The following is an 8,458-nucleotide window of genomic DNA, read 5'->3' on the forward strand; positions in this document are numbered from 1 at the left end:
ACAGTTCTTTTTCCCCTATTGGGTAATTTCTTTCTGCTGGCGTCATCATTTTGGAAAGGAATGAAACAGGGTGGATAGGGCTACTAAGATTTTCTTGTTGTGAAAGGACTGCTCCTAAAGCAAAATCAGAGGAATCCACCTCAAGTATATATGGTAGATTGGGGTTTGGATATTTCAATATAGGAGCGGTAGTAAAGCGTCTTTTTAATGCTGTAAAGGAAGTAGCAGCATCAGTGTCCCAATGATAAGGAATTAAAGAACTGGTTAAACGTGTAAGTGGTTTTGCAATTTTCGAATAATCTTTTATAAATTTTCTGTAGTAGTTGGAGAATCCTAGAAACTTTTGAAGCTCCTTTTTGTTTCTAGGGGTAGGCCAATTTTCAACTGCTTCAACTTTTTCTTTTTGCATTTCTATTCCCTGGGGGGAAATGTTGTATCCAAGGAAAGAAACTTTGTTCGTATGAAAAATACATTTCTCCAATTTGGCATATAATTTGTTCTCTCTCAACCTTTGAAGTACCTTGCTTACATGTTCAATATGGTCTGACTTATTTTTTGAGTAAATTAGTATGTCATCTAAATATACTACAAGGCAATTATCCAGAAGATCACGGAAGACATCATTAATAAAATGTTGGAACGTGGCGGGTGCGTTGCACAATCCAAAAGGCATGACAAGATATTCATAGAGTCCGTATCTGGTTCTGAATGCAGTTAACCATTCGTGTCCTTCCTTTATGCGAACCAGATTGTATGCTCCTCTCAGATCCAACTTGGAGTAGATGGTGGCTTGTGAAAGACGTTCGATTAATTCCGGTATTAATGGTAAAGGATATCTGTTTTTTATGGTTCTTTTGTTGAGCTCACGATAGTCTATTATTGGCCTGATGGTTGAGTCTTTGTTGCGTACAAAAAACATCCCAGCTCCTGCTGGGGAAGTTGAAGTTCTTATAAAGCCTTTCCTTAGATTATCGTCGAGATATTGTTTTAGGTAATCTAATTCAGGTTGGCTCATAGGATAGAGATGTCCGTAGGGGATGCTGGCCCCAGGTTGTAACTCAATGGGACAATCGTATGGTCGATGAGGAGGGAGATTCTCTGCCTCTGTTTTACTGAACACATCTTGGTATTGTTTATATTCCTTTGGTAATGTTTCTTCAGGAGAATCAACCTGCAGGATTAAAGACTCAGGTATACATTGTTTTTTACAATATGTGGAGGAAAAAGTAATTGTAAAAGGATTCCAATTGATGTATGGATTATGAAGTTTAAGCCAAGTAATACCCAGGATAATAGAAAAATTTGGGGAAGGAATCACATCGAAAGATAATAGTTCTGTGTGTCCTAATAATGAAACAAGAAGTGGTTCTGTGTGATGTGTAATAGGCCCTGTGGGAATGGTAGAGCCATCAATGACACGAACACAAACAGGTTTTGGTTTGCAAATCAAAGGAATTTTATTAGAAACAGCAGTGTGGTAATCAATGAAGTTTCCATATGCCCCAGAATCAATAATGCCTTCAACCTTCAGTTGTCTTTGGTGCCACTGTAGAGAGATAGATAAAATGTTAAAAGAAGATTGGTTGGTGGTCTGTATAGAGTTATTAAGATATGTAGACTTACTTCTTTTAGACTTTTGAAGTAAAGGACAATCTTGCACAGTATGTAACGGATTTGCGCAGTACATGCATAGACTTTTAACTCTTCGGCGGAGCCTTTCTTCGGGAGTTAAAGGTCCTCTGAGCACTCCAATCTCCATAGGTTCAGCTGTATTTTTGGTCGTAGGTGTGTTATTATGAGCCTGGGGATAACTTGATGACTTAGGACGAACCTCAGAAATGTAGCGTTCTGCTCTGCGTTCACGTAGCCTACGATCCAGTTGGACTGAGGTTCTCATCAGAGCATCTAATGTTTTGGGTAACTCGAAACGTGCTAATTCATCTTTAAGATTTTCAGCTAATCCAAGACGGAATTGATTCCTTAAAGAGACTTGATTCCATTGAGAGTCGGCTGCATACATCTTGAACTCTGTGATGTAATCCTCCACAGGTCTTTTCCCTTGTCTTAAATTCCTCATGGAGGATTCTGCTGTAATCTGTACATCAGAGTCTTGATATAGCTCATCCAATGATGTAAAAAAATCTTCTAAGGACTCTAACAAAGGGTCATCATTCTCACAGAGGTTATCAGCCCAGGTCCTGGGTTCCCCTCTGAGAAAAGAGATGGTGCTTAAAACTTTTACTCTGTCTGTGGGGTATGTCCTGGGTCTAAGATTAAACAATAACTGACAGGAGTTTTTGAACTGTCTATATAGTTTTCTGTTTCCTGAAAAAGTCTCAGGCAAGGAAACTTGCGGTTCAGGGGAATTCTCATGTTGTGAAGCTCTTACTGTAATTGAGTCTCTTATAATGGTTCTTAATGATTGATTTTCAATCTGTACATCTCGAACTGCTTGAGTGAGTTGGTCTACCTTTTGAGAAAGATTGTAGACGATTTGTGGGAGGTCAGCTGGTTCCATAATTTATGGCTTAGTAATTATATAAGGAACAAACTCCTTTAAAGGAACACAAATGCTGTACCTTTAAATGTTATAGTGTCTCACTGAATAAATGTGAATCCTCTATTGGTTAAAAAAAAGGATTCAATAAGTATTTAGTGAAGTTTAATAAAGGTTAATTCTGTATATTACTTCATATACAATAACTCAAGTTAATGGTGTTAACTTAAAGGTATTATCAGAATCCTAAGTATTCCAGAGTAAGTAAAATTAAAGTATCACTTAGGTATTTGAATAACTTCAACTTAGGAAACAAACTTGTGGTATTCAGTCTTGAATATATGTGTCAGCAAAACCCCAAACTTGATAAACAGTCTTTGTATTAATTAAACAATAAGGACAGCTTCTGAATAAATTGACTTAATTTTTACCTTGCTTGTACTTTTATTTCCGGCTGTAAATGCTGCGGTATCGTGGCTTTTACTTTCAGCAGGAGGCTGTGTTAGTTCGTAGTTTGTTGCCTCTGGAAATAAACTGCTTCGGTAGTCAGGTATGAGCTGTAGCGGAGGCTGTGTGAGAGGAGAGAAAGAGATGTAACTCTTACCGCGGTCCGGTGGCGTCTGACGTCACAGAGGGGAGGAGAATGGAAAGCCGTTGCTCCGGTCCGGTCTGTTTTCTTACTGACAAGGTATTAGGCAAAGTATTGAGAGGAGGGTTTGCCAAACAAATTCCGGATTGTTGAAGTAAGAATGAATCTTTAGATGGGATTTGTAAAATTACAGCAGAATTGTAAGTTGATATTATGTTTCCTTAATAATTGTTTGAGAAGGTATCAATGCTTTGTGGATTAAAAGAAATAACAAATCCTTATTTGAAAGAATTTCGTTTAGTAGGCTTAATTACTTCCAAATGAATTCAGGTAGCTGTAAGAAAATTACTAAGCACTGAGTAAAGGAAGTGGTAAGGATTTAAAGGCGTTGCTACCAATCAGATTGTTTCTAAAACTTAAAGGGACAGTGTGAAATCCTGACAACTTAGTATCGGTACCGATACTAGTATCAGTGCAACCCTAATTTAAACAATGCTCAATTGGTTCTAAGGGACCCAAAGTGTGCCAATAAAATATCACCCACACCATTACACTACCACCACCAGCCTGAACCGTTGATACAAGGCAGGATGGATCCATGCTTTCATGTTGTTTACACCAAATCCTGACCCTACCATCTGAATGTTGCAGCTAAAATCAGGACTCAGTGTGGTCTTCTGCCGCTGTAGTCCATCTGCTTCAAGGTTTGATGTGTTGCGCATTCAGAGATGATATTCTGCATTAAACTGTAGTTTGGTGAGGGTAAGTACACCTTTAAGATGTATTAAATTCAGAGACATCAATTTAACAACATTTTATAGCGCTGCGGAATCTGTTGGCGCTCTACAAATAACCGATAATAATAATAATAATAATAACAAGCCTCTGAATTTAGAGTATTTTGGCAATAAAGTATAAAGTCATTTACTGAAATGCAGTAAGAACTGCACAAAGAAAGATTGCCTTAATCTAAGTATATAAGGAACAAAGGTGGAAATGTATACAAAAAAGGGATATCTTCCAAACATTTTATTGGGGGATATATAGAAAAATAGGGATACTCTGACGTGGACATAGTCCCTCCTTTTAATATTGCTTACTCTGCAGTTTTTGATACACATAATAGCCTTTTTGTATTTGAATTTTACTTACCAGATAGAGTAATAATAATTATAGCTCCCGCTTTAGAAGGCGCTTAGTCGCAGATCAGTCGATATATATCTTTATAACCGATGTTGCCATTTTGCTGCTTATTGCATTAATTTTGCTCCTCTGGTATACATTGTATCACAATAGGTTATTCTTTATTTAACTCAGAGTTCAATCTATTTTAATGTGGTGTGTGTGTGTGTGTATCGTCTGGCTGTTTTTCTATATATCCCCTAATAAAATTTGTATAAATGTTTGGAAGATATTATCCCTTTTTTTGTAAAAATTTCTACCTTTGTTCCTTATATACTTAGAGTAAGGCAATCTTTTTTGTGCAGTCCTTACTGCATTTAAGTTATGGTATATCTGCATACCTTGGTTGTAACAAGTGGTTATTTGAGTTAGTGTCTCGAGCCAGTCTGCCCATTCTCCTCTGACCTCTGACATCAACAAGGCATTATCATCCACAAAACTGCCGCTCACTGGATATTTTCTCTTTTTCTGATCATTCTCTGTAAACCCTAGAGATGGTTGTGCATGAAAATCCCAGTAGATCAGCAGTTTTTTAAATACTCAGACCAGCCTCTCTGGCACCAACAACCATGCCACGTTCAAAGTCACTTAAATCCCCTTCCCCATTCTGATGCTCGGTTTGAACTTCAGCAATTCGTCTTCACCACGTCTAGATGCCTAAATGCATTGAGTTGCTGCTGATTAGCAATTTGTGTTACCAAGCAATTGAACAGGTGTACCTAATAAAGTGGCCGGTGAGTGTATAAAAGAACAGCTATGAAAAAACTGACTGGGAATAATACTATAGTGGTGAGAAGGGCCGACAAGACAAGGGAGGTGCTATAGTAATTATGGAGATGTGATCAAATTCCTTAAAAATCTGGAAATAAATACCAATGATGTGATATATATATATTTCAATCATGTCCTGTTAATTTTAACCAGTAAGAAAAATATAAGAAAAAGCACCACTGAATTATGTGATTATATTCACTTAGGTATCTCTCTGATTTAATGGACAATTTCACTGCTCTGAGGTGCCAACACACAAAAGGGAAAAATGTGTATATTAAAATAATATATTTAAAATTTGTAGGAGAGGCAGAATCTTATTTTCACAGTGTATGCAGTCTAAATTAAATTAGCATTGTAAAAACCCCCCATAAAATATGGCAAAGAAACAAGGATATACGAGCCCTGACATTAACAATGCAACAAAATAAGCCTAGCAATTGATATTGGGTGATCAGTATTACTATGATGATCACAAGACAGCTACATGGTCATGATGAAACTCCTTATTTCTCATATATCCCAAATAGGACCTCTAGGAAGTCACGTGATCATCACTGTGATCATGTGACTCCAAGGGCGCCGATTACCTCCTGCATTGCTAGGCATGTTCCCCAGTCAGATCTTCTGGATTTTGAACAAGACGCCGCAAAAGTTAAGACGTTCCATGCCATCCTGAGGAGCGTTAAAGCCCGGCACTGTTAAGACAGCATGAAGCGTCAAAAGGCATAAAGAGAACACTTGTTTTTGTTTTGAAACTAATACAAACATTACAACAAAATTAGCGATTTTTTTTGATTAGTCTGAATCCAAATGCATGTTTAGTATTCATTATGCACAAGTATTGTGCAGTGGAATAGAAACATTGGGGTCGATTTATCAATGTCTGTTCATCATGACACGCTGTAGCGTATCATGTGTCCGACAGAGATCGCTGAATGCCGATGCCAATCAGCCTGATCGTATAGGATCGGGCGGATTTATGTCCGCAGCCTCAGAGGTGGCGAACGAGTCTTAAGACCGCTGCTTCATAACTGCTGTTTCCGGCAAGCCTGAAGGCTCGCACGGAAACAGGGTCATCAGGGGCCATTCGGACCTTGATAAATGGGCCCCATAGAATTGACAGCAGATACGAACTATAGGTCTACAAGTCTGACCAAAATTTCCTAAAAGTGTAAGCTTATTTATTTTGTTGGATAGCATTATGCTTATCGCAGGCATTAGTTTGTAGCATTATCTCAATAGAGGATTCCGAATACTGCTAATATACAGACCCCCAGGAGATGGGAAGAGATTTCTTCAGGAACTCCCAGACCTTTTGGCTGGCTTAATCCTTGAACACCCCAGATGGCTTATATTAGGAGACGTCAACACTTGGATTGACAACACTCTATCCCTGCTTGGGCAGGATCTCCTCAGCTTGATGAGTACACGCGGCTTTACACAAATCGTCACCACTCCCACCCACAGAAAAGGTCATACACTTGATCTAGTGTTTCAGTCTGGACTAGAAGTGTCACCAGTAACTGTAAACCCAGTTACCTGGTCAGACCACCACTCCATTCACTTCTCCATTGTATCACAATCAACCAGACACCAGCCTCAGAACCTGGTCAAACACCGCTCATTAAAAGGGGTGACACCACTAGATGTAGCATCACATATGGATCTAAGTGAACTAATGGGCACCTGCGAAGACCCCAGCTCCTTAGTCCAACTCTACAACAAAACCATGAGAGACACCCTAGAAAGCATTGCACCATCTCGCATATGCACTGTCCAAACCCACAACAATGCACCATGGTTTGATAGCTCCATCAGAAAAATGAAAAGAGCAGGACTTAAGCTCGAGAGAAAGTGGCGCAGAACACATGATCCAGAGGATAAAGCCGCTCTTACCAAACATCTAAAAAAAATATTAATCCAAGATAACTCAGAAAAGATCTTCATTTTTATCACGCGAAATTGCACTCTCCCACAATAGACCCAGGCAACTGTTTCGCACAGTAGAAAGGCTCTGCAAACCAGCATACATGATTAGCCCCACCAACTTTTCTCAGGATAAATGTGAAGCATTTGCGAACTTCTTCATAGACAAGATTTCCTCAATCCGAACCGCTATCACAGCAGGCCAAACAGTTACACACCAGAACCACTACAATCGAATGCCAGATTGCCCCAGTTTATGGTCCACTTTTACAAATGTGGATATAAAAGAAGTTAAAAACACCATACAAAAGTTGCACCCTACTACGTGTGACTTAGACCCCGCTCCAATTCAGCTCATATCTGGATGCATTGAAACACTCGCCCCAGTCCTCACAAAAATAGTGCAGTGTTCACTAAAAACAGGAGACTTCCCAGATCCTCTAAAAGAAGCTGTGGTAAAACCACTCCTAAAGAAACCTTTAATAGACCGAGACTGCATGACTAATTACAGACCAGTATCCAACTGGAAGCCCATCTATCACACCTAAACATATTCGATCCTTTCCACTCAGGCTTCAGATGCCGTCACAGCACTGAAACAGCGCTAGTCCGAGTGCTAAATGATCTCCTCATGGCAAGAGACAAAGGCGATTACTCCATTCTAATCCTCCTGGATCTCTCAGCTGCATTTGACACCATTGACCATAGGATTCTAATAGAGCGCTTGCAGTACATCTGTGGTCTAGGAGGCACAGTCCTTAACTGGTTTAAATCTTTCCTCGCTGGTAGATCACAGAGAGTAATATCAGGATCAAGCTCATCAGCACGAACAGAACTTTCCTGCGGAGTTCCACAAGGATCTATCCTGTCTCCCATGCTATTTGCAATTTACTTACTACCACTGAGGGACATCATTAACCGACATGGCCTAAGGTATCATTGTTACGCTGATGACACACAATTCTACTTCTCCTTTGCTCCAGATAATACAGACCCAGCATGCCGCATAAACAGTTGCTTAACAGACCTCATCGAATGGATGAATGCTAGCTGTCTCAAAGTGAACCCGGACAAAACAGAGTTACTCTTGGTGAGGGGACCACGAGCATCAAAAATATCCCACGATCACCCAACTGGCCTGGAGCTTGGAGGCTCTGAACTCGTTAGTTCAGCAAAGGTACGAAACCTCGGAGTGCTGATTGACGCTGGACTATCTTTTAAACAGCAGATTTTCTCCGTAATAAAATTTGCCTACTTTCATCTGAAAAACATAGCCAGGATACAACACTTAATTCCCCCGGATGATATGCCAACATTAATCCATGCATTTGTATCCTCTAGGCTAGATTACTGCAATGCACTTTACTTGGGCCTCCCAAAAAAAGAACTCCATCGCCTTCAGACAGTACAAAACGCAGCAGCCAGACTATTGACCAATAAAACTCGCTCCTGCCACATAACACATGTTCTCCACTCCCTGCATTGGCTTC

The sequence above is a fragment of the Bombina bombina genome, chromosome 1 (genome assembly GCF_027579735.1).
Source record: "Bombina bombina isolate aBomBom1 chromosome 1, aBomBom1.pri, whole genome shotgun sequence".
Taxonomy (NCBI): Eukaryota; Metazoa; Chordata; class Amphibia; order Anura; family Bombinatoridae; genus Bombina; species Bombina bombina.